We start from the raw sequence: 23,415 nt of genomic DNA on the forward strand, positions 1-23,415 counted from the left end.
AGTCATTCATTCCATCTCAAAAATTAACAATGATTACCAATTGAGTCAAATGTGCCTCTTATATTAAGATCTCTAGTTCATTTTTATTTTTGCCATTGACATATTTGGCCATTCTATAATGGCCAAACCATGTAAGTAATATGCATAGTTGGTGAATATTAACATTGGTATTAATAAATAAAAAAATATTATGGGTCAGATAGATTGATCTAGTCTTCAAAACTCAAAGATTTGCTCGAATATTTGGAATGACTGTTAATCTGACTCTTGCTCAAAAGGAATCTGTTCCCACATGAATGGCTGACATTCATTCGTTGTCAGCATTCATTCATTCACCTACTCCCTCTCCACACATTCCATGCACCTATACAAAATTAAAGGCTGCAAAGTTGTCATTTTCCATTCACCAAACAAATTCCTGCTGTATATGGAGCACTGTTCTAGATTTCAGCAGATATAAAAACTCTAGATGAGTCCTACTTCCAGGAGCCAAGATGGCAGAGTAAGTGGTAAACCACTACAATTCTCCCATATTTACTCCCAAACAACCACAAAATAGAGCCCCAAAGCAAATCCTGGAACAGCAGAACCAGCAAAATGATGGGGAGAAACAATCTTTTAACCCAAGAAACTTGAAGGATCACCAAAAAAGATCCATCTCACTCAAGTGAAAGGTGAGCACAGTTCAGGAAGGAAGTGTCCTAGCAAACCAGCAGCAAGCCCCCCCAGCCTCAGCAAATCAGCAAAAGATCCCGAGCCTCAATGTGGTAGAGCAGGCAAATGCCAACACCAGGGGATCCCCCATGTGCCTTAGCATAGCCAGGGGAACCTGCAGACTCTAGCTCCAAGAACCAGAGCATGCTTCAACATAGCTATAGGCAAAGAGACAGCCCCCAGCACCCAAACCTCCACTTGCTTCAACAGAGCCCTGGGTAAAAAGGTGGATGCCTACCTTACCAGTACCTAAACAAATAGGCAGATGCCAGCCAGCATTGGTCAACCATGTTTCAGTGCAGCCCCTGGCAAAAAGTCAATTTTTAGAGGCCAGATGTCCACATGCTTCAGTGTAGCCACTGAGAAATGCAGAAACACTGCATTGGACCTCAGCACAGCCAGAAACCACCACTAGGACCCCAGTTCAGCACCAGGTAAGCTGTCCGATTCCTATGGCCTCCAATGACACCAGCCAACTCCCACCCCACTGCCACAGTGCAGCACCAGATGCGAGGGTCCCCCATGGGCCTCAGGGCAATATCAGTGCAGCACTAGGTAAAAAGCCAGGGCCTACAGTCACTAGCACAAGAAATCTGAGATAGTACCCTTTCTACCCAGGGAGCAGAGTTCAAATTTAAAAGAAAGGGAAAAGGCCAAAAAATGTGAGGTGGTGGGGGAGGGGGGGCCTGTGAGCAGAAAAGAACAACTACAACAACAAAGAAGAGTTATTATGGTGACAGGGAAGATCAAGACACAAAGTCAGAAGTGTCAAAACACCTATGGGCAAGACCCCAATGAAAACAGGAAGTGGTCACAAGCCCAGAAAGATATTGTATTTTGAGCTCAAAAAGGAGCTCAAAATCATATAAGACAGATAGAAGAAAAATTGGGAAAAGAAATGAGAGTAATGCAAGAGAATTACAGAAAAAGAGTCAACAGCTTGGAAAACTGCTTAAAAAGTACAATTGGCCAAATGGAAAAGGAGATATAAAAATCCACAGAAGAAAATTCCTTAAAGAGCACAATTGGGGCAACTACATGGTGCAGTGAATAGAGAACCAGCCCTGGAGTCAGGAGGACTTGAGTTCAAATCTGGCCTCAGGCACTCGACACTTATCAGCTTTGTGACTCTGGGCAAGTCACTTAATCCCAATTGTCTCGGAAAAAAGAAAAGAAAAGAAAAAGAGTACAATTGACCAAATGGAAAAGAAAGTACAAAAGCTAATTGAGGAAAACAAAACCTTAAAAGTTAGAATTAAGCAAGTGGTAGCTAATGACTTTATGAGACTTCATGAATCAATCAAATTAATTCAAAAGAATGAAAAACATGGAAGAAAATGTAAAATACTTTATGGGACAAACAACTGACCTGGAAAATAGATTCCAGAGAGACAATACCAGAATCATTGAACTACCTGAAAGCCATAATCAAAAAGGAGGACCTGGACAGCATCTTTCAAGAAATTATCAAGGAAAACTGCTCTGATGTCCTGGAATCAGAGGACAAAATAGGCATTGAAAGAATCCACCCATTACCTCAAAAAAGACATCCCCAAATAAAATAAAAACCCAAGGAACCTTATAGCCACATTTCAAAACTATTAAGTGAAGGAAAAAAAATACTACAAGTTGACAGAAAGAAGCAATTCAGATATCAGGGAGTAACAATCACAAGCACATAGGAATTGACAGCTACAACATTAAAGGATCAGAGGTCATGGAACATGGAGGGCAAAGGAGCTAGGACTACAATCAATAATCACTTATTCAGAAAAATTAAGCATAATACATTAAGGGAAAAAATTTTCATTCAATGAAATAGAAGGATCTTAGCTTTCATAAGGAGAAGAGCAGAACTAAACCAAAACTTTTACCTCCAATATCAAAGCCCTAGAGAAGCATAAACAGGTAAAAAGGGAAAAGAGAAAGAGGAGTACAAAAGGTGCAGAAGGAAGGGAGAGGTAAGATGGGGTAAATTATCTTACATGAAGAGGCAAGAATTCTATTACAGTGGAGGGAGAAATGGAAAAATGGATGATGAGCATCTTTTGAACCTTGCACTCATCAGTATTGGCTCAAAGAGGCAATAATATACAGAATCAGTTGAATATAGAAATCTACCTTATCTGACAGGGAAGCAGGAGGGGAGAAGATTAAGTAAAGGTTGGGGAGATCAGGAGAAGTGGTAGACAGAAGCAAAACATTGGCAAGGTGGAAAGGGTGAAAGAAGAGAGAGGACAAATGGAAGAAGAGGATGAAGAGAAGTACACAGGTAGGAATCATAAATGTGAATGTGAATGGGATGAGCTCTCCCATAAAATGGAAGCAGATAGTAGAGTGGATCAAAAACCAGAATCCTATTATATGTTGCTTATAAGAAACACTTATTACTTAAAAGTAGAGACACACACAGAGTAAAGGTAACAGGCTGGAGCAGAATCTATTATGCTTCAGTCAAGTAAAAACAAAACAAAAAAAGAAAAAAAATACAGCAGGGGTAGAGATCCTAATCTAGACAAAGTAAAAGCAAAAATAGCCCTAATCAAAAAAGTTAAGGAAGGAAATTACCTGTTGATAAAAGCACCATGGACAATGAAGTGATCAAATTAGATGGACAAGGAATAGTCTACCTGTCAGATCTACGGGGAGAGGAAGAATTCATGACCAAAGAAGAGATAGAAAACATTATGAAATGTAGAATAAATAATTTTGACCATATTAAATTGAAAAGGTTTTGTACAAACAAAACCAATTAAACCAAGATAAGAAGGAAAGCAGAAAGCTGGGGAATAATCTTTACAGCAAGTAGCTCTGATAAAGGCCTCATTTCTCAAATATATAGAAAATTGAGTCAAATTTATAAGAATACAATGCATTCCCCAATTGATAAATGGTCAAAGGATACGAACAGGTAGTGTTCAGATGAAGAAATGAAAGCTGTCTATAGGCATAAGAAGAAGTGCTCTAAATAATTTTTGATTAGGGAAATGCAAATTAAAACCACTCTGAAATACCACCTCACACCAATCAGAATGGCTACTATGACAAAAAAGGAAGATGATAAATGTTGGAGAGGATGTGGGAAAATGGGACACTAATGCACTGTTGGTGGAGTTATGAACTGATCCAACCACTCTCGAGAGCAATTTGGAACTATGCCCAAAGAGCAACCAAACTGCTTACACTCTTTGATCCATCAATACCACTGCTAGATCTGCATCCCAAAAAGAGATCATAAAAAAGGGAAAAGGACCCACATGTACAAAAATATTTATAGCAGCTCTTTCTGTGGTGGCAAAATATAGGAAACTGGGGGGATGTCCATCAATTTGGGAATGGCTAAACAAGCTGTGGAACATGAAGTGTAATGGAATACTATTGTGCAATAAGAAATGATGAACAGGCAGAACGTGGAAAGACTTGTACAAACTGATGGAAAGTGAAATGAAAACATTGTGCACAGTATCAGCAACATCGTATGATGATCACCTATGAATGACTCAGCTGTTCTCAACAACACAACAATCTAAGACAAGTCTGAAGGACTCATGGAGGAAAATGCTATCCATATCCTGATAAAGAACTGATGAATTCAGAATACAGTTTGAAGCATGTTTTTCTTTTTACTTACCTTATTCTTTTTCATGGTTTTATTTCCTTTTTATTTGTTTCTTCTTCCACAACTGTGAAGACTATGGAAATATGTTTTACATGATAACACATGTGTAAAGTATATCAAACTGCCTACCATTTTCAGAAAAGGGGAAAAGAGAGAGAAAAATTTGGAACTCAAAATCTTATAAAAATGAATGCTAATTTATTTTAAAATATGTAATTGGGGAAAAATAAAGTACTATTTAAATATATTTTAAAAAGATAAAAAAAAGCCTAGATAAAATGATTCTTGACCTCTTGAAGCTTGTATTTTAGGACCAGGAATAACATGTCTACCAACTAAATTGTATTTGTTTAACATTTATTTTGTTTTTCTTATTTGCTACTTCATCACTGATGAACTATTTCCCCCTTTCCTCCTACCTTCCTTGTTATTGCAAAGAGGAACATCATTCTCCCAGTCCTCTACACTCACTATGTGGGAATCATCCTGGATTCTTCACTATCTCTTGCTCCCCATTTACAATCTTTTGCCAAAGGCTGCCAATTTTACCTTGCAGTGTCTCTCATATACCCCTCTGTTTTCTTCTGACACTGCCACTACTCTAGTGAAGGCCCTCATCATCTCATGGCTGGATTCTTGCAATAGCCTGCTGGTTTGATTGGTTGCCTCAAGTCTCTCCTCACTCCTATCTATACTCCATTCAGTAACTGAAGTGATTATCTTAAAAAACAAGTTCAGTCAGCGGGCGCATGCGCATGCACACACACACACACACACACACACACACATACACAAACACATCTCTATGCAATAAGCTCTAGTAGCTCCCTATGGCCTCTAGGATTAAATACAAAATGCTGTTTGGAATTCAAAATCCTTCATAATCTGTCCTTTCCTACCTTTCCAATTTTTCTTTTACCTTACTAATTGACATTTTACTCTTTGATCCCGTGACAACAGCTTCATGGCTGTTCTATGAATAAGACATTTCATCTCTTTGCTCTAAACATTCTTTATGACTGTCCCCAATAAAATCCTATCTTCTATAAAAAGTCTTCTCTAACCTTTCTTAGTTTTACTACCTTCTCTTGTTAATTGTTTCCTACTTAGTAGAACTTGTTTTAGATAGATAGATAGGTGGATAGATAGATAGATAGATAGATAGATGGATAGATGGATGGATGAATAGATGGACAGACAGATGGGCCAGTGGACAGATAGACAGATGGACAGATAGATAGATAGATAGATAGATTTGTTTGTGTATTGACTTTCCCTTTAGATTGTAAGTTCCTTGAGGGCATGGACTGTTTTTTTTTTTCTTAAAATCTTTTTGAATCCCCAGACCCTAGCAGGCAGCCTGGCTCATAGTAAGTACTTAATAAATGTTTATTAATTGATTTATAGTTTATATATGTTAATGTAGATCTGGTTTGTAGTGTAATGATTGCTCAGAAAATAATCCTACTCATTGTTAATTCTGTTGATTAATAAAAATAAAGATATTGACAACTTAGAAAATATTTCTCAAAGACCACCTATCTACACCTTCATAACTTATTTAACCAAGGTATACAGATGGGAACCTGTGTAGATGAAACTGTGATTTCCTTTTTAAAGGGAACTCCTTAGTGAGGAAACTACCTCTGCTAATGCAGATCAGAACCTTCTTTGCAATTTATATTCTTAAAGAGTTGCCCAGAGCCCTGAGAGGTTAAATAATTACCTTAGAGTCTTATAACCAGTGTGTGCCCAATTATAGATTTAAACTCAAGTTTTCTTGGCTTCAAGGACAGCTCTCTATACCCACTATTCCATTCTACTTCATTTAATCAAGACCACACAATAACATGGTAAATACCATTGCATATTGTTGGAGATGCTTTTGGCACAAGACTGTCTCACAACCCTTACACATCACTTGTAGATGTATTATCAAGGTGACAGCTGATTTCCAAACATTTATTTCTCTTATGTTTTGGAAATTTCATATGTTTTCATATGTTCTGCTTGAATGATATTTTTAACCCCAGCTAGCTTTTTAGCCAATTTTTCAGATGGCTTCTCAGCCATGAGGAGGTAAAAGGGATTAGTTTAATGTCATATAGTGATTCTGTGGGTTAACTTGGCATAACATGTGAGATTGAGATCCTCCTGGCATGCAGTCTTTCACTGTAACCATCAGACCATATGAACCACCATTTTAGAAGAGAAAATAAAAAGGCAGCATAGTGTTTCCTAGTATTACATTCTGCCAAATGTGTATTCATATGCAACCTTCAGGGTTTGTTTCCAAGTCTAGTTAAACTTAACATTGCAAAAAAAAGCCTCAAATAATGAACATCTCTGAGAGACATTACACCCACATTCACACACACACACACACACACACACACACACACACAGAAGATGAATTCTTAAAACATAAAGTAATCAAGTATAAAGGTTGTCCATTAAATATAAACACAGAAAATTGTAAACAAATGACAGAAGAGAGGTTAGGAGTTTAGGGATGATTCATTCAGATGAAGACTGTCTTGCTAGTATAATCTGAGTGAGCGTGGAGAAACATATAACAGGAATTGTTGTTCCTTGGGCAGAATGTAACATCTTTAATTGCAAATGAGAGAATGAGCACTGCTATTGGCCTAAGGGAGAGAATGGATAAAGGAAAGCATGGGTAATACTGTAAGGAGCAAGAGTCCAGGGACTTTTTATTTCATGGTTGGAGAGAGACTGAAGATGACAACTTTAATGGACAAGAAGCAAATGAATGAGACCAACAGGAGGAATATGTGCATTTTAAACAGATATTAAGACACTTGGGTGTTGAGGTGGCTGCCTAATAGTGAAGCTGCTTTTGTCTATTTAAAGCTCTTGCTGAGAGGTGTGGCTGAATTATTTTCTCCAAATGAGGAAAATCTAGCAGAATGCTTCAATTCTCTCCTCCCCATTTTCCTTTTATCTCTAACCTGTGGACTTTAGGCATTTACTCCTGAAACTTGTACAATTCATTAATTCTCTTTATAATGCCTAATTTCATTTATCTTTCTTCTCACATAAAACTTTAGTTGATTATAAGTGCTTTGTGATGCATGTTTATATATTAAATGAGTAAGGAAGGATTACAGTAGAGGAAACAAAAGGCCCAGCTTCTTATACACAGAACTAAATAGAGTCAGGAATCTAAAGCTCTATCTAAAACATTAGTTGATTCATTAGTTAGCTTTGTTTTCCCAAATTGAGACTGATCTAGAATAGGGAGATACTTTTATGGTTTTGATGTTTATTATTAACTTTTAAATAAACTCTTAAGTAGCAGTATAGCTAATTTATATGAATTGGCACCATTGTCCCAGGCTAAAATTGAGCCACTTCTGATTCAGATTTTATGTGGTTTAGAACACAGGCAAATCAAAGAGCCCAGACACTAAATTGAATGGAATGAATTATGGGCACAGATTAAGACAAAGTCACTACTCCAGAGTTGCCTAATAGGGGGAGAAAGTTGTGATCTGGAAAGAAATATACCCTGCCACTCATTCCCAGAGAGAAGGTGGGAGGGAAGTCTTACATGACCAAACCTTGCCTCACAATGACACCTCTCAGTTATACCATTTGTCATAAATACGTAATGTGGGAGAACACTATACAAATTAAAATCGACAATTAAAGAGTTTATTCATTTTCAAAGATATAATCTGAATGTATAATCTCCTTTAGACAAAATTTGAAAACATGGAAGTTCTTCACTATTTAAGGATAAAGAATTACCCAGTTTATGATGGTAAACCAGGATTGCCTGATCTGATTGCTTAATTACCTTTCTTCTTTGAGTGCTAGAAATAAGTTCAAATATAATAATGGTGCCACATGATGAAAAAAAAAGTTGGAACTTTTATCTCTGATAAAATAGTTTTAACTCCAGATGGATCCAATTTACTAATTATGGGATCCCATCATGAGATAAATTGAAATGGAAATGGAATTGTACCCTGTGTTAATAAGAGAGGACTTTGAAGTAGAATAATTCTCTAAATAGTAAAGAAAAAGGGAAATAAAAAATCATATGAATCTAATGTTAAAACTAGAATTAAATGATATAATAAATTACTATGTATGAAAAGTAGGGATAATTTGGAAGTCCCAAACTTTAAATTTTTTCATTGAAAAATATTTTTATTTCTGCATTAATTTTACAAAGTGATTAGATTTTATTTAATTTTACCCATTCAGAAGGTTTTGAATTTTTAGAGAATTGTATCTATTTTCTTTTTTGCTTGGATAGGTAGATATATGTTTAGATTTAAATTTCAGAGAATCCCCCAGTCTAATAATCCATGGTGCTTATTGATTTCAAGACTAGAAATTAGTACCAAAACACTTTCAGGAATTGTAAAAGTATATAAAATCTGTCATTTATTTTAAGAATATAAGTGAAAATTTAAGTATTTAACTACAAATGTAAAAGGAAAGTAATGAGAGGAATAGTTTATAGTCATAATGTCTTCCTGTTTCATGTGGAAACTTAGAAATGCATGAATATGAGGAGGATACAGGGATGAAAAATCATCTACTGAAACTCCTATAAAAGCACTGATAATCACATATATAGTATGTTTAAGTAATTTTAAAAGGATATTTTAAATCATAAAGTAGCAAAACTTAAAAATAATTTAACTGATAAAAAACATCAAAATCTTTAAATTAACAATATTAAATGAAAATTGTCATGTTATTGAATAAAAGAAATAAAACATAAATCAGTGGAATAGAGTGCCAGGCCTTATGTCAGAAAAACTCATCTTCCTGAGTTCAAATCTGGCCTCAGACACTCAGACACTGGCTGTGTGACCCTGGGCAAGTCACTTAAACCTCTTTGCCTTAATTTCTTCATCTGTAAAATGAGCCACAGGGGGAAATGTTAAACCACTCTAGTATCTTTGCTAAGAAAACCCCAAATGGAGTCACAAAGCATCAGACACAACTGGAAAATGACTGAACAGCAACAAATGTTAAAGCATTTCAGTTGTGGAATAAAATGCTTTGTAATCTATGTCCCATTTATAATAAACCAAATAACAGCATATAAGCAAGCAACAACATAATAAAACAAATAACGGCAGAAATTAATGATAAAAATGTTTTACTGCAAGTTGATAAATATTTGGATATAATTGAAATCATGCAATATCATTTTTGCTTAAAATAAAAAGATAATGCCCCAAAGTTAAATAAAATTCATAAAAATTAAAAAAAATAAACTAATAGATACATATTGTTCAGTAATTCTCATGATCATCTCTTCAAATTACTTATAACATCTTGACTGGAATTGGAAATGTCTTTGACTGTACTTAGGTTCATAAAGGTTCTGCTCAAGACTGCGTATATGCTGGAGAAGTTTTAAAGAAAGAGTGCTGTTTGGTTATTGGCATATTGGTGTTTAGAATTGTATGACATTAATAGCAAAAACAATTATTCTCTATGTGAAAGTATATTCATGTAGAGACTGGGCTTTTTTTTTAAGACTCCCTGAGCACAATTACAACAGAGACCATGTTCCTTAAAGGTACTTTCTAACAATGGTTAGAGAGGTACTCTGAAGTAGCTGCTACATTATTGTGATTACATTAAATCATTCTTTAATAGACACTTGGTGACACACTAGTACCATTTATTTTAATGAAATCATAGTGCAATATGGGATGAAATCTCCTTAATTGGAATTCTAAATTAATTCCATTAATGAATTATATAATGGTGCCCAGAGTGCCACTACACTTAAGGCTCAGATTGTCCATTATCAATCATTCTCTGTACTCTGTGAAGTATTGTTTGACTAATTAAGTTTTGTCTGATAATTCTAAGTTAGTAAGGGGAGATAGTAGGTATTTTGTAATTTTTTTCACACTGGTAATTCCATTATCTATTTAGAATATTTATGAATAACAATAGGTAAATGAAACAAAATGAGGATAGCAGTCAGAAAATCCTAAGTTCACTCTAATAAAAATATTGGACTGGAGACTTACAAATGAATTATAATTCATTTGAGAAGCCCTTAGTTTGATACCTTACTAACATCTAATGTATAGCCTCAATTCTGTATTTGCTAGATTTAATTCCCAAAGGATTAGATTATATATTGCTAAGGATACCCCCCCACACCTCTTACTCTTGTGACAATTGTTCAAAAGGGAGGATTTTCATATGAAAATGGTACTAACTCTCACTGATAAAGCTCATTGGAGGAAGTATCCTCATAATAATCAGGGATGTACTTATGTTATCTTTATTCATGCCCCAAGTGAGGGCACCCTCTTTATTGTGAACAATCGGCTTCTCTATGGTAGTTGATTGCTATGGTTACATATACTCTGTTATATTAGCTTTCAAGGAGCAGTAAATGTGGACATTTTTACTACACTTAAGTAAACATTGCCTTTTCCTCATTTGAGTATTTCAAATGCCCTAAAACCACACCCCCACATAAAAAATTTATATAGTTTCAGTGGGGCACTGAATTTTTATATGAATAATTCTAAAGCAGCTTTTTTAGTATTTCTCATTCTCTCTACTATCCCTCATGAATCAGGGAGGGAAATGAGTTTATATGGTAGAAGATTTACTTAATAAGCAAGGTTTTTTTTTAAAATATTATAATATATTAATTGTACTTACCTAAGTTAAAATTGGAGATGCTGTAGATCTCTTGATTTAATACTATTCCTATTTAGGTCTTAAGAATGGTACTTAATGAGTTGGTGGGGGGCAACAAAATCAATCATTCTAAAGTAAGAAAAATTCAATGAAATGCTTTCTGAAGAAATTACATGCCAAGGACACCCTTAAACCTTGCTATTAAGAAGTAGTTTTTGGAAATTCCATTGCACTGTGAGTATTTTCACAAATGTATTAGTATTGGTTCTAAGCTTCTCTTTTGTTTCTATCTTGCAAGAAAGATAATGCCTCTTTATGTTTAATAAATATTTTTCAAATTTGATAATATATCAAAGCTATTGATCCTTTAAAATCAAATCACATAAATGTCTCACTTCAAAGCATTTTAATCCATGTTAATATTCCTACATCTACATGCCAGGAATAAACATCAGTTTTTAGGCTTCTACTTGTTCCAAGCTTGTTTTCCATTGCGTGATTACATACAATCCCTGTGAGGACTACTGTGTGCATGCACAGTCTGGTCTTTGGCAAGTCTACATACATCTGAGAACAAAGGCAACCCCTCTGTCATCCAAGGTACAGAGAGATACATTAAAACTAACAAAGCAGAAAGGGGTTTGAATTGGAGTAGTTTTAAAAATGACAGTTTAATGAAAGCCGTGTGAAAATACTATCACTCTGATGGAAAACATCTGTCCTCCACAATTCTTGAATGATGGAAGGCTGTGCAGCTCTTGAAGAATTTGTTACTAGCCTATGGTTATATCAACAGTATGTCAGGCGTGACCTGTCTCCTTTAATATCACAGTTGTGACATTTCAAAATATAAACCACTCCAATCGATACTTTGTCTGAGGACTCTGTGTGCTTTGAAGCTCATTCAATTCAAGTTTGCAGAGGAATTTCTGATTCTCCTGTAGTCAATGATTCTTTTTAAAGAGGAGGTAGATGAACAGATTTAGATCTATCCAGTTCTATCTCAAATTTTTGGAATTCTCATTCTTAATATGTCAAAGATATTTGAAGATGAAAAATCTGTAATTGTGCCTGGATGCCATTATGATTGGCTCCAATAGTATAAACTTTAAGTTTCTTACATCAGCCTTTCATTGTCAACTTTTGATTCTATTTTCACTCTCCCCTTTTGTGCTTGCCTGGAGGAAAATTTTATGGCCAAGTGATGGGATGGTTTGAGAATAAACTTTAATATTTGATCAAATGTTACAATTTTTTCTAGTTCCACTTTAGGAATGCTGCTATCATGTGAAGTTGACTATTATTATGTTAATAAACATGCCCAGAGTTTTAAAAAAATCATGCTTCCATCTCCAGGATACCTGTTCTCTCTTCCTCAATGTGTTTCCCTGCCTCAGGCAGTACTAAAAAGTTGCTGAGAAAATAAGCTTCATAGCCTTTTCTGGTTTCCCTATTAGATTGTAAGCTCTTTGAGGGCAAGGTCTGTCTTTCTTTTTTCTTTTTTTTTTAATGTCCAGAACTTAAAGTAGTGTCTGACACATAGAAGATGCCTTATATTTGTATACTGCATTGCATTGCATTGCATTGTATTGTATTGTATCGTATTGCATTGTATTGTAAAGTATTGCATGTAAAATTTAGAGGATGACTTAACAGATTCTCTTTCATTGAACAGTTGAGGAAGGTAATGCCTATGAAGCCATCTGGAATTTGAACCAGTTCTCCAGCCTTTAGTCCCCCAAAAATTTCAATTATACTATTTTGTTTTTCACAGAAGAACATATATAGCTTCTTGCCCACCATCTTAATTTAGATGTTTAAAACTCAATTTTATTGATGTCAGTCAATATTGACCTTTCCTCATTTTAGACTTTTAAACTTCCTAAAACCAAACCCTATATGACAAACTTTTCCATCAGCAAACTCTGGTAGAACAGAAAGCAGAGATGAAAAGGTGACAGAACTTTATGGGATTTTGGAAAAAGAAAAAAAAGAACTTTTAACCTTTTCCTTATGCTGTAATTAGGGGAAAATAAAATATCTTAAACTAGTAGTCTTCTAAATGCTCCTTGAGATGGGGAAATTGTATTGTTCATCCCAGTGCAAGCTTTTGATCCCCAAAACAAAAAGAATATATAGCCAGCAAATTCTCATACAGAAAAGGACCAAGTTGGTTGGATTGGTCAGAGGGGGATAGAGTGGATTACTAGGTATATGGAGGGACTAGAAGTAAAAAGCAGGACAACTAACTGGAATAGATGATAGGATAAAGGTTTGATGAGTGTATGAAAGTGGGTGAGAATGGAGTTGCAAGCTTAATATTGCAATGCTGGGTTAATAGAGAGAGTCATTTTACTGCTTGAGAGATAACAGGTGCAGATGGAATATGTGTTGCATTTATAGTCAGAGGACCTGAATTCATATACCAGTCATGTCACTGTCTCTCTGCTGATCTCTTGCTTTTCATCTTCAGCTGCCTACTGGACACTTCAAACTGAAAATCTTAAACTCAGTATGCCTAAAACTGAACTCATTATCTTTCTCCCATCCTATTCCCCCTTCTTAACTGTTCTATTGCCATCAAGGAGATTACCACATTTTCAGTCACCCAGCCTTGGTGGGCCTAGGTGTCATATTCAATTCCCCATTCTTTCACAGCCCCTTCACATATATAATCAATAGCCAACTGGTGTTAATTCTGTCTGCATAAATTCTCTCACATATACCCCATTCTTTCCTTTGACACTGCCACCACTCTGGTGTAGGCCCCTCATCACCTCACTCCTTGACTATTTCAACAGCCTATTAAGTCTCAAGTATCTCCCCACTTCAATCAATCAATATTTATTAAATGCCTACTATGTGTCAGGCATTGTGTTTCAGTGTATCTTCTACTCGGTTATCAAAGTGATCTTAAAACACAATTCTAACCAAGCTTCCCCACCCTTACCCAATTCAATAAACTCCAGTGGCTACTTATCACCTTCAGAATTCAGCCTTTCACAACCTGACCCAGTCCTAACTTTCCAGTTTTCTTACACATTACTTCTTTCTACTAATTCTATGAACCAATGATATTGGTAGCCTCTTTGTTGTTCCTTGCACATGACACTAAAACTCTATTTTTTCTTCCAGGACCGCAATGTTCTTCTTCACCAAAGCCTTCTGGATTTGATGGATACCTTAAAGTCTCAGCTAAAATCCTACTTTCTGGAAGAAATCTTTTTGATACTCCTTAATGTTGATGCTTTCCTTCTGGCATTATTTCCCATTTATTTTTATATACCTTATTGTATTGAGCTATTTGCATGTTGTGTCTACCATAAACTGTGAGCTACTTGAGAGGAGACTGTTTTTGACTTTCTTTGTATCCCTAAGCATTTAGCACCTACTTACATAGTAGGCACTTAATAAATGTCTGTTGATTTGGTTTCCTACCTGTGTGACTTTGGATAAGTTTCTCTACTCATCATCTCATCCCATTTCCCTATCTGTATATACTAGCCAACTGTGCTAGATTACTTTTATGGTCTTTTAAAGTTTTAAATCTATGCACCTGTGATCCTTTGTAGTTTGAGTTCCTCACAAGGTTCACCCAGTTTGCTGTGCTCAATTTACTTCTAAGTCTATCAGTATTTTCATTTAGTACTTTGGACCTCTAAATTAGTTACTCTTGGATAGTTTTCTCCCATCTCTAGAAGCTTTCATCTATAATGAAAAAGAGAAGTAGTGGTAGAAAGATTCAATTCATCTACCTTTCTTTCTATCTATCTATCTACCTACGTAGCTACCTACCTATCTATCTGTCTGTCTATCTATCTGGAAATTGAGGGAATTGAAGGGATTAAGACAGCAAGTGGAGAATTGCAGGAATTAAGTGAACCACATTGATTCCAACTTGTGACATAGTTCTGGAGCTAGTTCAATTCCTTTTCTATTCAATTATGGGTCTAGTGTAATGTCTTTCTTGTGAGAAAACTTTTCAATTTTAGAAATTGTGAGAAAACTTTATGGCATTGTTTCAACCTAGTCCCACGTGACTGGGAAGCTGGACCACCCCTACCTATTATGTAGAGACCCTTACCTGAGGACCTAGGTCATGCTAACCAAAAACCTGGTCAGATCCAAAAATTGATACAAGGATATTTCTCACAATTGTATATCTCAAGCAACCTATATGTTTTATCTAAATACTGGCTCTAAACTGATCAATCAGTTGCTTCTATGTTCTTTTGATTATTTATAGATATTTGGAGAGAGTGGATCACCTCTTTTTCTTATTTCAGGGAAATAAAATTGTTTGCTCTTCCCCTCCAAATTTTTACCAACCAACTAGCTAAGTTTTATGTTCCAGACTTGGAGGAAAACAAACATTTATACTGCTTTTTAAAGTCATTATCTTTTGCATTCTTATCTGATTCATCAATAAGTAATTTTTTAAAGATGAAATTTTGCAGGTAAAAAGTCTTTAATAGGAAAGAAAATTATTTTTCGGATAAAGAAGTAAAAATTTTGCTTAGTGCTATTCTTATTTAATAAATGTTTGCTTATATAACATGGCCTGTCTGGACATGCCCAGTTTTAGTAACATGGAGCCCTGCATCCCCTTTTGCTTGAAGGCAAGGTAGGTTACATTTTTACTCCTCCCTGCCTCATAATATTCCCTTGCACACTTAAGGAGGAATTGGGTATGGTGATGTTTAGGTTTTTTAAAAATGGTTCCAGCCCCTAATGATGTTGTTTCAGACCTCCATTAGCCATTAACAGTCAGCTTTAATACAGAAATATTTCTTCCAAAAGGCATAATCTCAAATATACAAACTTAATCTCCCCAAAATGTGGAAAATATAATCTTTCCTATTTCTGCCCATCTCAATCCCTGGGGAGAGGAAAGGGATTAGGTTTATAGCTTAACTTGATTCCCATAGAACATAGTCCCAGTTCCAAATCCCAAAACCCCTCAGACTCTAGTGCCAGGCACCATAGCTTCTCAAGTTTTTCACACCAGGCTGGCTTCAGCACCCCACCTGCAATCCTGGCTCTAAGGTCACCATGGCTCAGACTCCAGGGTTCCATGAGAATTACATTTGGTAATTTAAAATGAGAAGAACAAACAGCCCAGAACAAAAATAAACACCCACAGGCCCATTTCTAAGAGCCAGGAGAGAGAGAGAGAGAGAGAGAGAGAGAGAGAGAGAGAGAGAGAGAGAGAGAGAGAGAGAGAAAGAGAGAGTCCTTTCCTCTCATCAGTTGTTCATGGCACCCATGCTGTATGTAGATTGCGATCTTCATCTTCTGGATCCAATTTATAAAACTGCGGTAGAAAGAGAATGAATGGTTCACTTTTGCAAGTTTTAATGATGGAGACGGTAGGGAACACATATCTCCCTGTTACCCAAACTGGGCATGCCTAGATCAGCCCAGGTTACACATCAATTTAAAATTGATGTGTAATTTTTCAAATCCTGGCTAGTTGTATCCAGATGTCATATTTTTCTTCTTTTTATAGCTTTCTCCCTCATTAAAGTTGCAAACTTTAAAATTGGCAAAGTACTCTACATACAAAATTTCACTTAAGGTCTGACTCAGTATTCCCCTCTTCCTTAAATATGTGATCATCCTCTTTTCTCCTTACAGCCCTTCCTTCCATTCTGAGCCATTTCCCTCCCATGTTTTTATAGTACTTTACAGGTCTCTTACAGTATTTTTCCTGTATTTGGGTAAGTTTTTAAGTTACATGAGCTTTCCTCCTAGATCATAAGCTCCTTGCAGCAAAGAACTGGATGTTGTTCACTGCTTTATTGTCTCCTTCAGGGCAGGGCACTTTTTTTTTCATTTTTGTCTTTTTATCAGAATGCCTAGCAGAATGCCTTGCAAAACAGGGTTTAGTAAAATTTTTATGGAGCTAATTTGAATACTGGCTATTTGTAGAAATGAATTGACCTCAAAGTGGAATTATTTAAGTCAAATATCGATCAACTTAAGATCAAACCATTCTTCATTAGTAGAGGAAAAACGTATTTGTTAGTGCAGAGAGATGGGCTTTCCTTAATAATGATGTCATTTGTAGGGGATAAATTGTCTGAACAAAAGAATGTTCTTACTTTTTGCCATTGTTCCTTTTTCTAAATTTCTTTCAATTGTCTAACTTGCATTTTAACTCCCACGTGAAGGATTTGGTTAATACTTTATCATTTGCTTTACAGACATTAATTGCTCTTCATCCTCAGCATCCTAGCAAGGAAAATGATATTCACTTCTAAACTGACCTACCTTAAACATATATTTACCTATTTACATATATTACACAATTTTAATAATATCATAGAATGTAGAGTTGGGATGTTTTCCAGAAATTTTCCATTCCTACCCTCTCTTCTTCTGTAAATAAGGAAAGTGAGGCCAAGAGAGGTCAAATAACTCTTGTCCCAGGTCTCTCAGATAGCAAAATCTTAGAACCTGGACTTGAAACTGATTCTCTGACACTAAATCATATTTAAATAATATGAATTAATTTAAAGAATATGAATTAATCATGGGAATCATGTGTTTGTTCAATCTAAATAATTATAACAAGGTTTTAAAATATTACCATTTTTAATGTAGCAAGGAAAAAACAAGATAACAAAGACTGCTAAGGGCCCATATTTATGTCCTATGCCTGAGTTATCTATCAATATCACATTTAAACAAAGATTTTTTTCTTTATTTGTACCTAGCATGTCACTATTAGACATCTTTTAATACATTAGCTCCAATCTATAACAAAGTTATAACAATCACCAATTTTCCAAATTAATACTATGTTAGCATTCACAAACCTTTTGGAATTTTGTGAGTATATATGTAACTTTTTATGTGTCATTGTTGTGCCCTTTTTCAGGGACCAGATACTAGATTGGGAGGAAGGGAGAAATTGTTAACCACTTAATCAAATGAAATTGAAAAAGTGATGATCATATTGCATGGTTCCATTTTAGAATAACTTAGTCCCATCAATTATTTATAGACCCCAAAGAGGATTTGTGTGCATCTCTGAAGCCCAACTTGTCAAAGATGATCATTCCTGCCCCAACTGCCTGGCAGTGTTCTGACAACAGATACAGTTGCATAAAATTATCAAGAAAAGAATGGAAAGAGACCTAGCTGCCAATGCAGAACAGAATCTAAAAAGCTTTTGAGATTTCTAAATCCAAAAATAGTATTTAAATACTTAGAAGCAGGCGGGGTGGACCTGTAAGTGACACTAAATCAGATACTTTGAGCAAAATAAACCCATAAAAAGCTCTACCTCCACATAAGAAATTGTGAAGAAAATATGAAATAGCACAAAGCAATATGATTCACATTGTTTGATTTCCAAATGAGTCCAACTTCTCTCCAAAAAGTTAGTATTAAAAAGAAAAAAAAATGGCTCTTCATTATAGGAAGAAAACACTTCCATGATTTGAGAATTATAAAAATTATCTATATTCTTAGATAATTTAGCTCCTTTAGAAAATTGTTTGTTTTCAAAAATATTTTTGTTACCATTACTATTTATTTGGAATTAAATTATTTAGCAGCTACTGACAAGGAAATGACAAGTGCTCCTGGAAAATCTGGTTACCTGAATTTGAGCTATATTAACTGATATTCATGTGGTAACATTAACTCAAAAAATCTGTTTTCCCTTGCATCTGGTAATCAACAAACATTTATTAACTACTCATTACTTATCTGACATACTACTAGATACCAAAGACACAAGATACCAAGTGAAAAAGTCCCTAAGCTAAGAAGCTCATATTCTATGTAATATCTAACCTGTTGAAAAAAAATCTCAAATTATGGATCAACTTTCCTTAAGTTATAAGTAGTGCTAACACAATTCAAGGGACTTTCTGACTTTTCTTGTATTAGACCACCAAAAAGGAGAAAATCTAACACTTTGAACTCAGTTGTAAAACTTGGTGCTTTTAAAAAAAAATTTTTTTTCACTGGCTTTCTTCTCTTTTGCCAATAATGAATCACACAGCTAGGAATAGTTACAATCAATGAGATTTTTTTAAAATATGGAGTGAGTTGACTTAAATTACCACTTAAATCATGAATTATGAATAGACTTAAAGAATAGAGAAACTTTGGTATTAATTTATTTATAAGTGTAACAGAGTTGGGAGTTGGAGGAAGTTGAAATCACAGGCAAACCAGCTAATCCATCTCTAGCTAGCCCCACCATCAGAATATATAGGTAAGAGCCATTCTTTCCAAATCCCTCCCTTAGCTTGCCCAGAAAAAGTAACTTTCCAGATTACTGTCTCAACTCTGCCTACCTCTTAGGAATGTATAAGGTCTTTGAATTGTCAGGGAGAGGACTATGGGGAGGAAGGGGTGGAACAAAGTATCATTAGATTAATGTCCTCTGAGAAACCAGTGGCTTCTTATCACTTACCAAGCTTCCTTCCACCATTTAAATTTGTCTGTTTTTGGATTAGGCATTCATTATAGCTAATGATTTAGATTAACATGATTTAATCTTATCTTGCTATTGGTGTTTTATAAAAAATATTGATAAATCAAACTCATTGTGTTTCTCACTCACTTACCCCTAGTCCCCAGAAAGGAGAAAGCTGACACATTGGATGTAGGTTTAAACCTCCTCTTAAAAAAAACAAAATAATAACAGAAACAAAACCCTCTACATAATGGATCCTTTTCTTCTTCCTCTCCTTTGTCAATAACAAATTATACAATCAGGGACAGTTAATGCCAAACAGATTTTTACCCAGTATGAACTGGCTTTAAATTTACAATTAAATCAGAAAATATGAAGAGATTTACAGAACACAGAAACTCTGAAGTACATCTCTGCCATTCCAGGCAGAAGAAGAGATGGGAAAGGGTAGTTAAAGCACATCACCACCTTTCTCAGATTCCTAGAAAGAAATAGATTGTCCAACCTCAATCTGTTTCAATGGCACCATCAAGGTCCTACAAGGCAGAGATAGCTTAGGGGGTCAAGTCACCTAAAATGATTAATTTTAATCCCCCTTCCAGCTTCCATTCCTTCTATGTACTCACAATCACTCAAACTATTTGTTGATTTACTCAGCTTCTTTCTCTCCAAAAAGAAAACCAGTTTTAACTCCCTACTCACAAAGCCACCACCAGACTATGCTCAGAGCTCAGTATGCTCTCCATCCCTCCCAAGATAGGACAGGGCAACACTAGGTGACATTTTCCAGGAGCTTGGATAGCTAGGTTTTGAAAATTTCCTTTCTGCCTGCAAAGGAATTGGTTTCCAAAAACCTAGTAATTATAGGTAGATCTCATTTCCAGAGTACCTCTCCCTCTATCTTTAAATGTTATGACATCTGGTTCATAAACTTTCTGCATAAATACAGCACCTGCATAATCCATAACCTGTCTCCTGAGGCAATAGTTGTTTGTCAAGTCAAACTTTCCAATTTTTCCTTGCTGGTCAAAATATATGTAAGTGGCGTTACATAATATATACATATTATATACATACATATATGTTAATTATATTATATACATATATACAGTGAATAAGACCACTTACACCTACCCTAACACAAATGTGTATGCTATATAAAATGCACAAAGTATATGTTACCATAAACATGTTACTATAAGCATATATTATTATATTCATATGGTTTCTATCCTGATAACTTGCTCTTGGCAGGAGGATAAGCACCAAGAGAATAAAACACTATAATTAACAACCCTGAATTTGATATTGCTACTTGCCCCACACAATTGATATTTAAAGATAATCACATCCATGGGAAGCTACAGTTTATACATATTTATAATAATTTTATTCCATAAATATATAACAGGCAGTGTTTTATAGTGAAGTGAGAGTTAGCCTAGGATTCAGTATGACTTGAGGAAAGACCTGTCTATTCCACACACTAGCTGAATAATGCAGTACAAGTTTTTAAACCTCTTGGTGCCCCAGACAGCTCTCTGAGAATGAATCAATCTGCACCAGAAAAGGAAGTTACTTCAGGGGAGCTCCATATCCCAATAATATTAAAGATATAGTCCAAATATCTATATGTTTGTATGCGTGTGTGTACTTATAGTCATAGAGTGAGAGATGGAATCAAAATTATAGTACACAAACATTTATTAACTGACTACTATGCCCTAAGCATTGCAGTAATTACTGGGAATAAAAATAAGAAAAAGATAGTCTATGACCTCAAAGAGATTACAATCCAATGGGGGAAGATAATATACAAAAAGTAGTTCAAAAGAAGGAGAAGAAAGACAGAGGGTATTTTGATTAGGGTCATGATATTCCTGTAATTGAAACCAAGCAGAATAGCTAATGAGAAAAAAACTTGGAAAAGTCTATACAAAGTAGATTTGCGGTTTCATGTGCAATTATCTTGTTTATTGTACTATGTTATTGAAATGCTTATTTTATTCCATAAATTAAAAATAAAAGAAAAAAAGTCCAGGCCCTCTATAGAGGTGGGAGAAGGGAGTTGGGAACAGTTTGTATGTACATATTTATATATGTGTATATCCACATACATGCATATATACTCACATATGTATATATATACTCATATATATGTATAGGTATACAATCTATATATTCAATTATTTTATTATTGATTATACAGAAAAATAAGATTAATTGGGAAAGAAATTTTGTTTAGTTCATTAAATAATTAATATTTAATTTTATATTTAATGAATTAGGAGTAGGTGCTAGAGATAATTACCTAAAATAGAGATTACAAGCTTATTAACAAGAAATACATTGTCCAAATAAATCCCTAAATGCTATAGCTACTGTGGGGATAAACTTAAATATATAGCAGTGAGTCAAAAGGCAGGTTGATATTAGTTTGCCTACAAGTGAGTGTGGTCTGAACCCAGACCCCATAATACCTTGTACAAGTGAAGTTGCATTCTTCATACCTGTCACACTTGCTTAACAATTAAAATTGCTTCCTGGTTGATATTTATGCACTATAATCAATCTTTGTGGTTTGGTTTGTTTGTTTGTTTGTTTTTCACCAGACCTGCAATTAAAATAACTGGCTGTATGGATATAATTCATTAACAAATGAAATTGATCATTAATATAATATTTTAAAATTTATTTAATATTAAAAAATGTTTGGTTTTGGCAAATAGCCTGTGTTGTCTCAATCTGTTAATACCACATTAATTGAATCTTCTTCATTCTCTTTATAAGGTTTTAATTTTATCACACCACAATGAAAATGTTGCAGTTTAGGGGTGCTGAGAACCCTGAAATTCAAGGGCAAAAGGGCGCAGGTCTGCCTCAAAAGAATTTGACTCAAGGGCAGCTAGGTGGCTCAGTGAATAGAGTTCTGGCCTTGGAGTCAGGAGGACTTGAGTTCTAATCTAGCCTCAGACACTGAACACTTAATAGCTGTGTGACCTTGGGCAAGTCACTTAACCCCAATCGCCTCACCAAAAAGAAAAATAAAATAAGAAAAAAAAAAGAATTCGACTCAAACCTTCTTTCAGTCAGAGACAAGGTTTATTAAAACACTGATTGGAGTGAACAAGATTCTTAGTGAGTCTGTGTTATTGGCCAGATTTTAAGAATCTGAGAAGTTTAATGGAAGCAAGATGGACCTTTTATACAGAAAGATGGTAGGAAGATCTGGATGTGATCTAGGGGTGGCCAAATAGTCTGTGGTGACTGGGAAAAGGGGTCTAGATGGAATTAAGGGTGGGAAGTGGCTGGGAGCAATCCAGAAGTAACAGACAATGAAGGGCTGGGCTAGGTTAGAAGTAACAAAGAATATGAGATTGGAGCAGGGTCAAAGCTACAATATAAGGACAGTTGAAAGGGTCCAGTGGCCCAGGTGAATGCCAGGTACCTGGGAATCAGGAACCTAGGCCACATGGGAAAGTCCAGGCTTTTTTAGGAGTCCATTATTACTGCTTCATGAAAAAGAGTTCCTATAATGAAAAAGTTTTTCTCATCTTTTTTTAATCTTCAGCTTCTTTCCAGCAATTATGACAGGAACAGCCTTTGAATTTCTCCCAAGCTCTTCTTAGAATTATCTTTGTAATTGCCCAGATTAACAGAAGAGGAAATAAAATACTTTAAAAAAATTTTAGAAAAAGAAATTGAACAAGCAATTAATGAACTCCCTAAGAAAAGATCTCCAGGGCCAGATGAATTTACAAGTGAATTCTACCAAAGATTTAAGAAACAATTAATTCTAATACTATACAAACTATTTGGAAAAATAATCAAAGAAGGAGTCCTACCAAATTTCTTTTTTGACACAAATATGGTTCTGATACTTACATCAGAAAGAGTCAAAACAGAAAAAGAAAATTATAGATCAATTTTCCTAATGAATATTGATGCAAAAAAATTATTAGCAAAGAGATTAATAGTTAAC

General features: G+C 35.1%; 1 pseudogene; it reads right to left on the minus strand.

Annotated features, from left to right (window-relative positions):
* Positions 1-1,103: 1,103 nt before the first annotated feature.
* The window catches only part of LOC114048289, a 138,783-nt pseudogene continuing 116,471 nt past the window's right edge, over positions 1,104-23,415 (minus strand).

Source organism: Vombatus ursinus, unplaced genomic scaffold, assembly GCF_900497805.2.
Source record: "Vombatus ursinus unplaced genomic scaffold, bare-nosed wombat genome assembly UNPS02014792.1, whole genome shotgun sequence".
Taxonomy (NCBI): Eukaryota; Metazoa; Chordata; class Mammalia; order Diprotodontia; family Vombatidae; genus Vombatus; species Vombatus ursinus.